Source organism: Nerophis lumbriciformis, linkage group LG09 (genome assembly GCF_033978685.3).
Source record: "Nerophis lumbriciformis linkage group LG09, RoL_Nlum_v2.1, whole genome shotgun sequence".
NCBI lineage: Eukaryota > Metazoa > Chordata > Actinopteri > Syngnathiformes > Syngnathidae > Nerophis > Nerophis lumbriciformis.
The window spans coordinates 34415664-34434011 of record NC_084556.2 but is presented as its reverse complement, the minus strand read 5'-3'; the positions used below and the strand labels follow the sequence as shown (position 1 = coordinate 34434011).

At 37.7% G+C, this 18348-nt stretch overlaps 1 protein-coding gene across 1 annotated transcript in view; it reads left to right on the top strand.

Moving 5' to 3' along the window:
* The window catches only part of opcml (opioid binding protein/cell adhesion molecule-like), a 384261-nt gene that overhangs the window by 131576 nt on the left and 234337 nt on the right, over nucleotides 1-18348 (top strand). The window lies entirely within an intron of this gene.

Sequence of the window (18348 nt, the reverse complement as noted above, 5' to 3'; positions counted from 1 at the left end):
GTTCGATCGAACCCTAGGGGTTCGGTGAGTCGGCCTCAGGGGTTCGACGTAGCCTCCGCCACGGAGGTGAAGACACATCCGACTTATCGTGTAAATAAAAACTTCTCCCTATAGGCGTATTATGGATACCCCCAAACAATGTTCCCTAATTTTCCATCTGATTTGCAGGTTGTTTGATTGATCGATTGAAACTTTTACTAGCAGATTGCAAAGGAAGAGAATACATTATATGAAACAGTACAGTTTACACAGTACAGTACATATTCCGTACCATTGACCACTAAATGGTAACACCCGAATAAGTTTTTCAACTTGTTTAAGTTGGGGTCCACGTTAATCAATTCATGGTAATGTGTGTAATTTGTTGTGAGTTTATGCACTGTGTTGGTTTTGTTCTTTGAACAAGGTGATGTTCATGCGCGGTTCATTTTGTGCACCTGTAAAAGAACATAACTTTTTCTTGAATTTGAAAAAATATATATATATTTTTCACTAAAGAAGGGTTCGGTGAATGCGCATATGAAACTCGTGGGGTTCAGTACCTCCAACAAGGTTAAGAACCACTGCGCTATACCCAAAGATTTCCTGAAAATGCCCATAATAAGCATTTGTGTACTAAGTCAGTCCCGGAGGTCCTCACAACAGAGTCAGCTACATGTTGTATTGAATTGACTACTTTAATTTCAGACTACATTTATAATATCAAATAATCATATACAACATAATAACTAAACATGCATGAATAATCAAATCTTAATCCATGAATCGTAATCGAAACGGGAGGTGTCCAAATATTCCCACCCCTAGCAATCCCTACAATTGCCTGCAAAATCCGTGAGCTGCTGATCATAGACTCACACACTTGTTCTTAAGAAAGTAAAAAATAAATTTGTTCACCTTGATTTATGTCATGGATTTGATGGACTACTTTGATTGAACCACATTTACCCAGCAGCCTTCTCCTCTGACCCTGCAGCAGCAGTTGAGAATGACATTATGAGTAATGCTATTCATCCAGTGGGGACTGGTAATTGAAGGCCTGGAAATGTACAGTACAATAAAAAATGTAAATCCTATCTTTTTATGTATCATTTGTGTTTTATTAGTGACATCACTGTCAGGTTTACTGCGGAAAAAAATAAGTATTTAATTGTATGGCAAAATCCAAAAACACAAAGTACAAATAAACAGGGATGGAAGTAAATCTAACACAGGGTGACTTTGAAAAAGTGGTATCTCAGAAAGCACAGTGGAAAAACTTAAATAGATTAAGGCTGAATCCCAATTCTCCCTCTTAATCCATGGCCCTGGTTTTGTGCGTTCACGTCAAGCAAGCGGTGTCCCAACTCTCCTGTCAGGCTAAGGCAGTGCTTCTCAGTTATTTTCTTCTACTTACCCCATAGAAGAAAACATTTTGGGCCCCTCACTCTCCGCCATGACTATAAATAGTGTCATTTATTTATAAAATTGTTACAAGTTCACTTCTGCATAACATTGTATCCTTATTACCATTAAAGATTAAATAATATATAGATCAACTTACAATAAATAACAACTTTATTAATTTAGTTTTTATTGATGTCTGTCTATCTGTGTTGGCCCTGCGATGAGGTGGCGACTTGTCCAGGGTGTACCCCGCCTACCGCCCAAATGCAGCTGGGATAGGCTCAAGCACCCTTGCCACCCCGAAAGGGACAAGCAGTAGAAAATGGATGGATGGATAGCTGGATCTAAAGTGCATCAATTTCCCTGAATTAAAAAATATATATATTTAACTACCGGTACACACATTTTTTGACTGACTTAAACCATTTGATGCTGAGAAATAAAATAAAATAGATAAATAAATAATAAAACATTCAAATTGTTCAGCAACTTTAACTCAGGAGCACAATATATAAAACACTTGAACCCACAAAACAAAAATGAATTAAAAAATATATACTTTTTTTATAAAACGGAGGAAATCAGAATTAATTTTTAAAGCGGGGTTTGAAGTAGGACTGCATAAACGATTATTTTGTGAATCGATTAATCTATCTTTTTTATTTTATTTTATTTTATTAATCTGTAGATTTAATACATTTTTGTAACAAACTGTTCTTTAGTATAGTGGTGCAAAACTTAAATGAGAACAAGACGGAAATAATTTCAGTGAAGTAAAACAGATTGCTTACCCCAATGACCTGGACCCCTGATGCCTTATTTAAAACCCACAGTCACAAATCTTGGTTTTAAGTTCGACAATGATTTTAAACTGCAGATTAACTTCGTTATACAATCCAGTTTTTATCAGCTGAGACTTTTAGCGAAAATGATATCAGTTTTATCGTTTAACGACTTTGAGCGGGTAATCCATGCTTTTATTTCATCACGTTTGGACTACGGCAACTTCCTCCACGTTGGAATGAACCAGGCCTCAATCGCTTGATTGTAGTTAGTCCAAAATGCTGCTGTTCACCTTTTAACTGGCACTAAAAAACATGAACACATTACCACCAATTAAACATCCCTTCACTGGCTCCCAGTTCATTTTAGAATTAATTTAAAAATATTGTTGTTTGTTTTTAAAATCTCTTAACAGATCAGCGCCACAGTATATATCAGAACTTTTAAAAATATACACCCCCACAAGGTCTCTGAGGTCAGCTGATCAGTTTCTTGTCGTCCCAAAAAACCAGAGGGGGAACGTGCATTGTCTGCTGTGGCTCCAAAACTTTGGAATGATATCTCTCTTGCTATTCGGACGGCTCCCTCTTTAATGCTTTTTAAATCATGTCTTAAAGCATATTTTTACTCTATGGCTTTTAAACCAGCATGAGAGTTGTGAGATTTTAGTCTATTTTCTTTTCTTTAATGTATTTATTCTTTTATAGGTAAATGTTGTATATTATTGACTCTCCTTGTGTGTATGTCTTAACCACTGTGCAGCACTTTGTGAAACTTGTTTTGTTTTTGGAAATGTGCTATAGAAATAAAGCAGATTGGATTGGATTGCAACAAATGAATTCTCCAAACATACAGCAACAATTTTCTTGTATGTAGAAAGAAACTTTAAATGCACGTTTGTTGGTTCAAGAATACAAAAGAAAGTAAAATCAGCTCGTACCATTTCATGTAATAATCGTAAAATTTATGATGTATAAATGCTGAAAGCTATTGACTATATGATCTAAAAAATTTACCATAAAAGTGCCTTACTTTTTTCGGAAGTAAGCTAGTAGTGGGACTGACACCAATACATTTTACATAATTCAACTGCATTTTTTACTAAAGATAAGTAAATGATTTTGCTTCTTCATTTTAATCACACTTATAATCAGCAGAAAAACACATGAAGGAATTGCTGACTATTCATTGTAGATTGTCACTGAAGGCATCAAAACTATGAATGAACACATGTGGAGTTACATACTTAACAAAAAAAGGTGAAATAACTGAAAACATGTTTTATATTCTAGTTTCTTCAAAATAGCCATCCTTTGCTCTCATTACTGCTTTGCACACTCTTGGCATTCTCTCGATGAGCTTCAAGAGGTAGTCACCTGGAATGGTTTTCACGTCACAGGTGTCATAGTTTTGATGCCTTCAGTGACAATCTACAATGTAAATAGTCTTGAAAATAAAGAAAACACATTGAAATGAGAAGGTGTGTCCAAACGTTTGGCCTGTACTGTATGTGTGTGTATATATATATATATATATATATATTTATATATATATATATATATATATATATATATATTCCTCGCGCACTAATTGACTGAAAGAGTACGCACTTGATGTCACGTTATCGATGGAAAAATGCATTTTTAGACGATATGATTTGCCTGAGCGGCTAGGAGACACTGAGAGTAACAATCAGTAGAAAATGGATTAGAAAGGACAGATTTAAAAATATAATAATAAAAAAAAAAAAAATATATATATATATATATATATATATTTTTATTTTTATTTATTTTTTATTTTTTTATTATTATATTATATATATATATATGTATATATATATATATATATATATATATATATATATATATATATATATATATATATATATATATATATATATATACATATATATATATATATATATATATATATATATATATATATATATATATATATATATATATATATAAATATATATATATATATATTTTTTTTTTTTTTTTTTTTTTATTCTTTTATTTTTAAACTTAGGACTTCCCACGGGCCGTATTTTGGACGCACGGGCCGTAGTTTGGGGACCACTGGTTTAACCTACATAAAGTCAAAGTCCTCCTCTGTCCAGGGACTTATTCCCTGATTTTTTTAAACATGAACAAAAACCAACAAAAACTGATTTTGTGAAAAAACCCAATATTGATCTAATCACATCACTCATATACTGTACTACTCTTGGTATCAATAGCATCAACTTAAGGATATTTCCGTTCTTCTCCGTGATTGCTGGCAGTCTGGCACGCCGCACACGAACACCCACAGCAATTGAGCACACACGCGCAGATCTTGATGTAATATTATCCTCTCTCTAGACCAGGCCTGGGCATATATATATATATATATATATATATATATGTATAGAAAAAACCAGGCTCAGATCCAAATAATTTTAATAACCTTCGTCCCTTTTCAAATCTGCCATTCATTTAAAAAATCCTTGAAAAAATAAAATTGTCTCCTCCCAACTTCACTCTCGCCTACAGTTAAATAACATCCATGAACAATTCCAGTCTGGTTTCCGCCCCCTGCACAGCACTGAAACAGCACTTGTAAAAATCACAAATGATCTCCGCCTGACAGCTGATTCTGGTCTTCTCACTATCCTAATCCTCTTAGATCTCACTGCAGCTTTTGTTACCATTCCACACACTGTCCTCCTCCATAGATTGCACAGTATTGGCATCACAAGCCCACCCCTTCACTGGTTTAGATCATATCTCTCCCACCGCACTCAGTTTGTTCCACTCCGTTCATTCAAATCCCCTCTGTCTCCTGTTTCATCTGGTGTGCCCCAGGGCTCTGTTCTTGGGCTTTTTATCATCTTTATTCTTCCCCTTGGCAATATTTTCCGTAAATTTAAAATACATTTTCACTGTTGTGCGGATGACACCCAGCTCTACGTCTCAACCAAACCATCAGCTTCTCTTCCTCCTTCCTCCCTTACAGACTGCCTCAGTGAACTCAAGCAGTGGTTCTCATCCTGATTCTTCTAACTCAATAGTAATAAAACCGAAATCTTACTTGTAGGTACAAAATCCATTCTAGCCAAAACCAACAGCTAGTCCAATACTCTCTGCAATTTCTCCATCTCACCCTCCTCCCAAGTCAAGAGTCTGGGTGTCATCCTGGACAGCACACTCTCCTTTCAAGCCCACATAAACAACATTACCCGGTCTGCTTACTTTCATCTGCGCAACATTAATTGACTTCGCACATCCCTTACCCCACATACTGCTGCCATACTGGTCCATAGCCTTGTCACCTCTCGCCTGGACTACTGCAACTCTCTCCTGTTTGGTCTCCCTCACAAGTCACTTCACAAACTTCAGCTTCTCCAGAACTCTGCAGCCTGGATAATCACCAGAACCCCTTCAATCCAGCACATCACCCCTGTTCTACAAGAACTCCATTGGCTACCCATCAAACACCGTATCCAATTTAAAATAATTCTCCTCACTTTCAAAGCTATCCATAACCTTTCTCCGTCATATCTCTCTGACCTGCTCCATGTCGCCACACCCTCACATTCCCTAAGATCCTCTTCTCCCATCCATCTCACTATCCCCTTATATAAACTGCCCACCGTGGGTGCCCGAGCTTTCAGCCGCTCAGCCCCTCATCTTTGGAACTCATTACCACCAGACCTTCGTAACATAGACTCAATATCCCTCTTTAAATCAAGACTCAAAACATACCTATTCCTGACTGCTTATCCACTGTAAATCTTATCGATCTTTGTTGTTGTTATTTTTATCCAATTGATTTTATTGTTTTGATTTTGTACGGTGTCCTTCAGTGCCCAGAAAGGCACCTTATAAGTAAAATGTATTATTATTAGTATATATATGTATAATTTGTATAATTTGTATATATCTGTGTTGAATATGTATATATATATATATATATATATATATATATATATATATATATATATATATATATATATATATATATATATATATATATATATATAATAAATAATAATAAATGGGTTGTACTTGTATAGCGCTTTTCTACCTTCAAGGTACTCAAAGCGCTTTGACACTACTTCCACATTTACCCATTCACACACACATTCACACACTGATGGAGGGAGCTGCCATGCAAGGCGCTAACCAGCACCCATCAGGAGCAAGGGTGAAGTGTCTTGCTCAGGACACAACGGACATGACGAGGTTGGTACTAGGTGGGGATTGAACCAGGGACCCTCGGGTTGCGCACGGCCACTCACCCACTGCGCCACGCCGTATATATATATATATATATACACTTATATAGTCTTGCATGTAGACTCGTCGGCAGCACAGAGACGTCACCGACTGATGCATAGAGGAGTGGTTCACCCCTGGTCCCTACTTGGAACAGCGGGAAATCAAGCGAAACGCACCAAAAATGCAACAAACACTGGGAAATATGAACCGAAAGGTTAAAAGAAACTCAGACATTCTGATATATTATCAACTTTCTGCAGAACTTTGTTATGAAAATCTGTTTCTGCGTCTTTCCCTGACACCAGGTTTCAGGCTGGCTGCTCTGGAAACACTTTGTAGAACCAAAGCCCGGCCACACTGCTTGGTGCCTCGTATGAGCTGCTGTGACGTAGATTAACATAATAACTTGTATGTCATTCAAGAGCGCAGATTCCAACGATTAAAATACTTTCTAATTTGAAAACAGCACTGAACATTAAAATTATGTTAAGGGTCTAAAGACATTTGGAAACGTCTGCTGGGCCAGATTGAAAATCTTAACGGGCTGTATGTGGCCCATAAATTCCAGAGGTCTGTTCTAGACTCCTATTAATCTACGTGTTAATTTATTGGTAATATCTGCTAACTTTTTGCTGTAACGCAGTTCAATACATGTCTGTTGAAGTGAACAAAGCACTTATTGTTCTGTTGTTTCAAGTTAGCTTAGCATTAGCATGTTTACTTGTTGTTTGCTGCCCTCCTGTGCGATGTGTCGCATTTTCGGCCTCTTTCTCCAGTTCTATAGCAATATCAAAACTAAACCTAGTTTTGTTTGCCACGATTGTGGTAATATTAACTTAAAGCAACTGGTCTGCATTGATTATGGACATGAGTATTTAGTATTGTAGCTGCTACCAGTCTTCGTAGGCTCGCCGGTCAACAAACAGACCAAGCTGCAAGGTATGAGCCATAAATATATATATATATATATATATATATATATATATATATATATATATATTTTTTTTTTTTTTGTGTGATCACAATTGAAAGGCATTGATTGGCATCTAGTGATCACAAACCTTTCCACAGAAATTGGCCAGTGATAATCGGTGGCCGATCGACTGGAACACAGTGGCATATTGTTCTTTGTGCTCGGCCATCTGTTCTCAACACATCGACATAAGGTACATGACGTTGACATATTTACGTCATTGATGACTTCGACTAAGTTGACGAATCGGTGTCGACCTCGTTTGACGCATCATACTGATAAAGCATGTTCCCAAGGGCTCACACTTTTTGAGAAGAACTGGGCTAAGAGAAGGGCTAACGGTGCTTTCCAGTTGTACTGGGAAGTCGTCATTTTTGAGTTCCCAATTGGAAGCTATAACTCGAACGCCCCCTGAGGTCGGATTTCTTACTTTGAAAGTCGAAGAGTCCTCACCCCCCACGAGTTGGCTTTAAGATGGCTGCTGTGAATGTGAACAATAATAGAAGCTTCTTTAATATCCGTTATTAGCACGTCTATTTTTTTGTCGCACTAAATCAGCCATATCCAATGTATTGTTGGATGTTTATAAATGGTATTGTTCATCCCTCCATCCACCTTCTTCCGCTTATCCGAGGTCGGGTCGCGGGGGCAGCAGCCTAAGCAGGGAAGTCCAGACTTCCCTCTCCCCAGCCACTTCGTCCAGCTTCTTACGGGGGATTCCGAGGCGTTCCCAGGCCAGCCGGGAGACATAGTCTTCCCAACACTCCTGGGTCTTCCCCATGGCCTCCTACCAGTTGGGCGTGCCCTAAACACCTCCCTAGGGAGGCTTTCGGGTGGCATCCTGACCAGATGCCCGAACCACCTCATCTTAAATGGTAATGTTACCATACTGTAAGTGACATTTTTAATGTATGTTCTAGCAATAGCGCCTGTGTTTACTCTTCATCCATGTTTGAAGGTTTTAGAAGGAGTGTATATTTTTCCATAAGTTGTTTATATAAAGATAAGGCAAGTGCAAGAATTGCTTTTGTGGATGTGGCCATCTCTAGCTAGATTTTTTTGGAGGCGCACATCAGGGTCTGTAAGAGGGAACGCAGGGGAAGGAACAAGACTGTGTCAACCAGGCTTCACTTTTCGTTTAAGCGTTTTCTATCACACATACTTGCTTTGTTGGCATTAAAAATGGCAACATCTCAATGTAGCACAATTGACCTCGCTTTACCTCTTCATTGGCAGGGCTTAAAGTTTCTGAGGCGTGATGATCAACTGTTCCTGCATCCCCCGACAATAACAGACTGTCACAGATCACACAATGAGAAATAATATTTCAAGCTAATTTCAATAAGAAAATAGCAATTAAACTGTGTAATGTAAGCTATTAGTGTCTAATTTAAATGACTTCAAACAAAGTCTGATATGTAAACATATGCAACTCGTATCCGTTATGTCTAATATGGCTCTAACACCTATAAACAGTAAGAGTGACTCTTTCCTCACCAAGTGTCTGAGGGCTAGGCCCCAGCACCCTGCCGCAACCCTGAGAGGGACAAGCAGTATAAAATGGATGGATGGATGCTAGGTTTGGTCTATCATAGTGGAAAGTCAAATTCGACCGTGTGGGCAGAATACTGGCACACATGCAATTGTCATTCTGGGTATTTTCCCGGCATTAAAAGCTCAAACATAATACTTTCACTCTCTAGGAGAACAATCTCCTCAAAGTTTGGCGGACAAGACCAGTGGTTTGAAACAAGGGGTATGTATGATTGACTACAGGTGACATTTCATGTTTGTTCCAAGTGTGCAATTTGGGACCTTGTCACATTTCATTCATCTGTATGAAAAAATCCCTGTGAGTAATTATTTCAATATTTGTCTATGGATATTCTGATTCATCCAAGTCATTGAATTCTCAGGGCATTCAATCGATCGCAACTGCACTGTTTGGTTTGTTTTTTCTCACTACGATAGGGCGAAACCATTCTTGCCCAGGCACACCCTCCTTGTGTTGGAGTATAAATATTTTGGGTTTTTACACCATCTGCTACACTAGAGCTGATCAATCTATGTTTATGAGCATGAACTGATGAAGCTTACTCAGATGAGAGGTGAAACGTCTTCTAAGACAATCCAAACAGTCCAGTTGCGATCGATTGAAAGCCCTGAGAATATTTTAATATTAGTTGTATTATGCTCGTCATCTGTACACATAACCTTTTTAGGATTTAAAGAAACAAAGACTGCCACTACCCTGGAGGTCCAATGACAAGGTCTTACAGACTAAGCCTCTTATCTACCCAACATTTTAATGATGCTACAGTATGTTGTGGATAAGGACATGTTAAGTTATTGCATTTTCTAAAACTTTCAAACATGAATTAGTTTAAAGCAGGGGTCAAACTCATTTTGGCTTAGGGGCCGAATGGAGGACAATCTATTCCCACGCGGGCTGGACTGGTAAAATCATGGCATTAAAACTTAAAAATAATGACAACTTCAGATTGTTTTCTTTGTCTTACTTTAGCCAAAGATAGAACAAGCACATTCTGAAACAGTACATATTACAAATAATCCTCTTAGCAAAACACGTCAAGTTAGTTGAAAATTCTTAAGAAAAAATTGGTGCAGTTTCAAACACACAATGAACTTTGACTCTGTCTGAGTGTTAGCAATTTAAAATTCTAGAGATACATAGTTAGCTGCTAGCCACATCTGTCAGCCAGGGGAAGACAACTAAATAAAGTATCAGCTGGAGGAGATCAGCTTCTGTGATCAGCATTGACCGATCACATACTTTTTTGTTGTCTTAAAGAAAATCGGCCGATACTGATCAGTGGCCAATTGATTGCCGCATAGCTACTACGGATGATACCAATCCTAATCATTGAAATATTAAAGTAAAATACAAATATATTTCTACTCAACTACATGAAAGCATTATCCTAAAAGCATATAATCATATAATCCTGTAGAACCTAATAATGATTCATTATTAGTGTTGTTTAGTAGGGAAAATAAGTTTACCCTGCTTATTGTAATAGTTTACCTCCTTACAGTACAGTGATATGAACAGTCCGAAAAGGTTGATGGTGATTTATTGAACAAAATAATGTAAAAGGCTTCGTACTTGAAAGCCTTGTTGGCGAGCACAGAGGTCAGATCTTTCTTGTGGTTGGTCACCAGGGTTGAAAACATCTCAGGAATGATTTTAGTTAGAGAAACAGAATGTTTCCAACTCCATGTTTGACAGTAGTTGTTGGGCTTATATTCATCACCAATCAAATTAAATCGAGCTCATACCAAAGAGCGGAATGTTGGTCAATGTCACATTCTCATTCACAGTCTGAATCATTCAGATGTTCAAACTTCAGACGAACCTTAAAATTTGTTTTCTGAGTAGAGGAACTTTGCGGGCACTGCAATCCATTACAGCAGAATGTGTTATTATGCTTTTCTTGCTGACGGAAATAATTTAATCTTGAGCGTACCTCACCTTTCTTAGAATCATCCTTACCCCTCCAGGTGAACTCTTGCATGGAGCTCCAGGCCAAGGGCAATTGGCTGTCATCTTTTATTTCTTACATTTATGAGTAATAGCACCAACAGTGGTCTCTTTACCAAGCTTCTTGCTAAAAGGACAGGACAAAGCTGTGTGCTTTGATTTTACATTACTATATCTCTCTCCATTACAATAAACCTACCATACAAATCAAATCAAATCAAATCAATTCTAGATTGAGCATATCTTTGTCAGAGGGTATACATTTATAAATCAAGCAGGGGATGAAATACTTATTTTCACACTTTTATTATATATGCATGGCCATTAACTTGAAATAAAGGGGCGGTATAGCTCGGTTGGTAGAGTGGCCGTGCCAGTAACTTGAGGGTTCCAGGTTCGATCCCAGCTTCTGCCATCCTAGTCACTGCCGTTGTGTCCTTGGGCAAGACACTTTACCCACCTGCTCCCAGTGCCACCCACACTGGTTTAAATGTAACTTAGATATTGGGTTTCACTATGTAAAGCGCTTTGAGTCACGAGAGAAAAGCGGTATATAAATATAATTCCTGTGCAATCAGCGCACAAGCTTGGATTGTAATACCAGCAGTAAGTCAAGTCGCAGTGTGAACGTTGGCTTCTGCCAAGGCTTTTTTTGTCACTGGTTCTGTTCATTTTTCCTATGATCAATATTTTAGGAGCAGCTACACATAGAGGCAGTCCAGTTTCTTAGCCTGACGATTTAAGCTTTAAGCTCGGAAAATGTAGATTATATTCTTCAAAAGTATCCAACAATATTGTGAAATTCAAATGAGGTGAACAAAAATTACACTGGAATAGCTTTGATTTCAGTGAAAGTACAACAACGAGTAACATGACTCAAATAAAAGTGAAACGTAGTCATTCAAATAATTACTTAAGAGTAAGTTTTCAGTAAAAAAGAACTACTTAAGTAGTGAATTAATATTTAGTAGGTATTTTTTTATGGTAGTTGGTAGGGATGTAACGATGAAAGGTAATAATGATAAAGTAGGTAAAGGTAAAACTTCTGACGGTTATGATTACCTTTTTAAAATTGTAATGATCGAAAAACCATTATTAATAGCCATAGTTTGATAAACTCACAGACTAGGCCACCTAATCGGTGGCCTAGTGGTTAGAGTGTCCGCCCTGAGATCGGTAGGTTGTGAGTTCAAACCCCGGCCGAGTCATACCAACGACTATAAAAATGGGACCCATTACCTCCCTGCTTGGCACTCAGCAACAAGGGTTGGAATTGGGGGTTAAATCACCAAAAAAAAAAAAGATTCCCGGGTGCGGCACCGCTGCTGCCCACTGCTCCCCTCACCTCCAAAGGGCTGATCAAAGGGATGGGTCAAATGCAGAGGAAAAACTTTACCACACCTAGTGTGTTTGTGACAATAATTAGTACTTTAACTTAACTTTAACACTTGCGCTAGCTTGCTAGCTAGTTTAATTGCTAACATGAATACAACACACATTAACGTCTTCCTACATTAAGAAACAATATACCTCAATCTAAACAAATGTAAACACATTCATGTCTGAGCAACTAAGATATTCAATTGTACACACTGAACTTACAAGCTGTGCTTTCTTAAAAAGAGTGATCTATGTTCAGAGAAATATGACATGGTGGTTTTTTGTTGTCTTTTTTTAACAACTAAAAAATAACTTGCGTGATGTCACATAAACCGGACATGAAGCAAAGTAAACACTCAATTTGCCATTAACAACAAAAAAACATTTTAAAACTTTTACAAATTAAAAATAAAAAAAATATATACATTTAAACATTCAAATAAAATATGACTCTAAAGAATCCAGAACAATAATCAATGATTGTCCTGCCAAGAAAGTATATTGTGTGTCAATTTATTCTATACAGTTGTGGTCAAAAGTTTACATACACTTGTAAAGAACATAATGTCATGGCTGTCTTGAGTTTCCGATAATTTCTACAACTCTTATTTTTTTGTGATAGAGTGATTGGAGCACATACTTGTTGGTCACAAAAAACATTCATGAAGTTTGGTTCTTTTATGAATTTATTATGGGTCTACTGAAAATGTGACCAAATCTGCTGGGTCAAAAGTATACATACAGCAATGTTAATAATTGGTTACATGTCCCTTGGCAAGTTTCACTGCAATAAGGCACTTTTGGTAGCCATCCACAAGCTTCTGGCAAGCTTTTGGTTGAATTTTTGACCACTCCTCTTGACAAAATTGGTGCAGTTCAGCTAAATTTGTTGGTTTTCTGATATGGACTTGTTTCTTCAGCATTGTCCACATGTTTAAGTCAGGACTTTGGGAAGGCCATTCTAAAACCTTAAGTCTCGCCTGATTTAGCCATTCCTTTACCACTTTTGATGTGTGTTTGGGGTCATTGTCCTGTTGGAACACCCAACTGCGCACAGAACCCAACCTAAGGGCTGATGTTTTTAGGTTATCCTGAAGAATTTGGAGGTAATCCTCCTTTTTCATTGTCCCATTTACTCTCTGTAAAGCACCAGTTCCATTGGCAGCAAAACAGACCCAGAGCATAATACGACCACCACCATGCTTGACGGTAGGAGTGGTATTCCTGGGATTAAAGGCCTCACCTTTTCTCCTCCAAACATATTGCTGGGTATTGTGGCCAAACAGCTCAATTTTTGTTTCATCTGACCACAGAATTTTCCTCCAGAAGGTCTTATCTTTGTCCATGTGATGTATTGTCAGTGTGTGTGTCTGTGTTTGTGAGAGAGAAAGAGAGACCCTACTACAGCATGTACTACAAAAGATGCACATCTTACAGTCAGGACTAAACCATTTCATGTAGATATTCTCAATATGGATGTTTTCTTTTTGCTTCATGTGGATATTTAACTTTTACTTAAAAACAAGTACATACGTTTGTAAAAACAAATATATTTGTTTTGATTGCAGTATATTTGAACAACAAATATTTTCAACCCTGATAGGAAAATCATATTTAAATTTTTACTATTTTGGGGTCTTTTTCTCCCTAACTGTACCCATCCTTACCTCGATTTGAAGCACAGAGGCAGTTAACCAAAAAATAAAGAGGTTGTAAACTTGGGAGAATATGGTTTTAAAACAATGTTGGTGCCAAAGCCTACAGAAAGACATCTTAGAGCCAATATCTGCCAAGTATAACTTATAGTTCCACGGTGCTGCAAATTACGATGCATCTTCAATGTGACCAATGTGAACATATTCTACAATACTGAACATCATAGTTCTTGTGAAGTCAGAATTTATCACATGGCGGTTGTATTATACTTTATAGACTACTAAACCTGTCAGCGCTTTATTGTTGTGGCTAGATGCTATACACATAAATATTGTTGTCTCCTGTGAGAATGTTAAATGATAATGTATCAATAGCACAGAAAGAGGCAAAGTATGGGCCTGATGTACGAAGATCCTAAATAACAAATGTTAAATAGCATGTGCAAACTATAAAATTGCATGCATGGCCGTAACTACCATTGACGACGTCAAGGTCATGTCCTCGCGTTTTTTTTTTTAAGTGACAAAGAGCATCCTTTCTCAATAAACAATTTTTGGTCATTCGCAGCCCGCTACATCTCCAGCTCCGGACACCATAGCCCGACACACAACAGCAACAGAAATGTGATGGTTAATTAGCTCAGTCCATCAATTGCTTGTATTCCGTTACGTGACTTTTTCATGGAAATGAAAAAGAATGGTGTCCAACGAGGCTAAAATGGCTGTTGTGAACTTTCTGAGTATGCAATGAGCCTAGATCTTCCTACAAAAAAGCAGATACAAGCAAAAAATCTAACTATGCGATGGAATAGATGCCTATACTTTATAAAAAAAAAAGATTTGTCTGGTGATATCAACAAACAAAGGAAACAATCTGAAGTTTTAAAAGTTGTATTTTTAAGTTATTATGCCATGATTTTACCCGTCCGGCCCACGTGGGAATATATTTTCCTCCATGCGGCCCCTGAGCTGAAGTGAGTTTGACACCCCTGGGGTAAACAAACTACGACAACTAGCACCCTGCAGCTGTCACATATGACTGCGTATCCATTAAGCAAACTAACAATTACTGAATCATTACCACATTTGTTTTTTTTTTTCCTGCTGTCATATGTACTCTGACACATTTGTGTACAAAATAAACAATAGGGGAGACGGAGAAGTACCTTTCCGTACAAAGTATCATTGACCCTGACATTCTAGTTTGTTGAAAAATAAAATATGCGCAATATCAAGATAATACTTCAATGGGAAATATTAAACAAGTAAAGTTTATTAAAAATACATAAAAAAAAACTTTAACAAAGTGATCATTGCAAACTCGTGCGTTCTTCAACTCTTTGGACTGGAGTGTGTGCCACTTTAGTCATTGTCTTTTGTAAAATCTTGCACTCTTTCACCCTTCTTGATAACCTCTTGAGGAATGGGTCGCCACATCTGCGGTCCCCTCCAAGGTTTCTCATTGTCATCCCATTGGGTTGAGTTTTTTTCTTGCCCTGATGTGGGATCTGAGCCGAGGATGTCGTTGTGGCTTGTGCAGCCCTTTGAGACACTCGTGATTTAGGGCTATATAAGTAAACATTGATTGATTGATTGAAAACAGCACAAGCATCCTTTTTTTCTTCGAGAAAGGCGAAATGGTGCCTAGTACCCATTTAGAACATATACTGGCTTGACCACCACACATATTTAATGAGCCAGATAGGGTGTCACGTAAATCCAAGCAATTATCTGTCAAGGCTCTTTGGCGAAATGGCCCAATGAGAGGTGACAGAGGCCCAGAAGTCCTGCCCACGCATGCTTTAGCACTTCCTCCTCCAATCATTTTTAGTGCTGATCAGTCCAAAGAGAATCAACACAGGAACAATAGAAATAAGAGAATTCAAAACTTACAACTAAAAGGCGGTGCTATAGTGACACAGACTTCTAAGAGCAGAAAAATGGAAAAGATGTTTGACAGCAGCTACTTCAGCGTGTCCCTCACAGCAGCAACTGCTCTTTGCATTGCTCTGACGACAGCACATGAGGAGATAGAGGAGGATAAAACATTAAATGTTGATAAAAACTCAAGTGTATATTCCTCCAGAATTGCGTGGATATGGATGAAACATTCATAAACGGTAACTTACTAAACTTGAAACAGTAATGAATAGCAAATATGATGGTGTGGTGAGTTATAGCTAAACAATAGTAATCTAAAGTATTGGATAACAATACTATTATTAGTTTCTATTAACCATTTAAGCCCTATTTTATAATTTCTTCAAATAATGCCACATTTTACACTTGTTGCAATATGTTTTGTAAGGGTTCTAAATCCTAAATCAGTTACTCCAGTACCTTTGTAAAAGCAAGTAAGCAACCCATTTTGAAGTTATCATGGGTCTATCAATCAATCAATCAATGTTTACTTATATAGCCCTAAATTACGAGTGTCTCAAAGGGCTGCTCAAGCCCCAACGACATCCTCGGCTCAGATCCCCCATCAGGGCAAGAAAAAACTCAACCCAATGGGATGACAATGAGAAACCTAGGTTTTTCATTGTCAGCTATTCACGGCTACAGAATGTAAAGGGATATTGTTCAACATAGTGGTCATATTAAGGGTTTTGTGGTATGTACATCAATGGGGTGAGGTGGCACATAGATTGTAGTAAGCGTGTCTGGATCATAAAGTCCAGGGACACATTTTTGACCCAGTCCGTACCTTAGTTGTCACTTGTAATGTCAATCAGGTAAACAGTACCATACAAACACACTGATTTTGTTGATGGTGAACTGCACTTTTTTGGGGGAATTTTGCCTATCGTTGACAATCAGTATGAGAGACATGACGATGTATGTTGTTTTTTTGCATTCTAAATATAAAATAAATGCGATCAAAAGTCTGCTTACAATAGAGCCTGTGGAAGCCGCACAATTACGCCAACAAAGCACTTAAAAAAACATCCCACCATCACCATTGAGGTTTTATATGTATGATGTAAATATATATGTAATGTAGTGTCATGTCTGTGTAATCATGTTTTGTTTTGTTTAGTTATTGGACTCTTTAGTTTCTGGCTTTTGACTCCCTCGTCTTGTTTCCATGGTTACCCATTAGTTTCACCTGTTCCACGTTTGGACTCATTGTGCACTCTTGTTTGTCACCATAGCAACCCATTAGTTTTCACCTATCCTCACGACTCACGCACCTGTCTTTAATCATGTCACTATTATTTAAACCCATTGTTGCCAGGAAGTCTCCCTGGCGACATCATACCCCTGTCACACTCTGTTTACCTCTGCGTACTTCATGCCCTGTCCAAGTAAGTTTTTTCGATTCATGCCACAGTTAGCGACTTTTGTTCATGTCCTTAGTTTTTTGCCCACGTGCAAGTATTGGTTTCATTTGTCAAGTTTGTACTTCCGCCTTGTGCGCGCCTTTAGTTTGTTCTTTTTGTTATAGTAAAATAAATATGTCTTCACCTTCACGCCATGTCTGGTCCAAATGTTCATTTGCACCACGGGAGAACAAACCACGCCATAGTCCAAGTCTTGACATGTAGTAATGAGCATATTTATAATAACTTTTAATATTCACATACTTTGATAATTTTAAGCATATGCGGCACATTCATTTAAAAAAATGCATCCTGACGTTTGCTTTTTTTTCTTTTCTCCATCACTGATTATTACTCACTGCAGACTTCATGAGGGTGAAAAATGTCTCAAAGTCCTCACGAAGAAACAAGGTGATGGGGGGCATTTCGGAGTCCTAAATGGCTGTCAAAGTAGGGACACGGAGACACACGGAAGTGATCACGGCGCCGCTATAAATAGTTTGTCTGTGTTAGCGCTTATAATAACAATGTCACTTATACCTGCTTAATATTCAAGTCACAACATGTAAGTATTGTTGGCGGTTTTTGAATGGTTATTTATTGGATTTTATGGGCGAAATAGTGGACCTCCCATTGGCTCCGCTGTATGCTGTATGTTATTTAATATGTAGAATGCATTAAAAAAACAATCTACCCATTGTCATCTCTTTTATAATGATTGTGAACGATAAGCAAAAATACAAAAAAAGTGCAGTCCCCTTTTAAAGAATGACTACAGAGGTTTTCTTTGGCAATCATAATGGAACTTTTGTAGCCTAAATTTAACAGCATACCAACGTATAATAATAGTAATAGCATTGTACAACCTACCGGTATGTACTGCTTCATGTATTTTGTTGATTACAATCTGTCATTCTTATTTACCGGTAAAAGTGTCTATGTCGACATAATAGAGTTGTATTTCACTATACTTAGTGCTCTTGTAATACAATTGGCAGGGGAAGCGACAAACAGTGGATGGAGGAACGGAAAGAGAACAGGGTGCAGGCAGAAGTTTGACCTCGGTCTTTGTCAAATC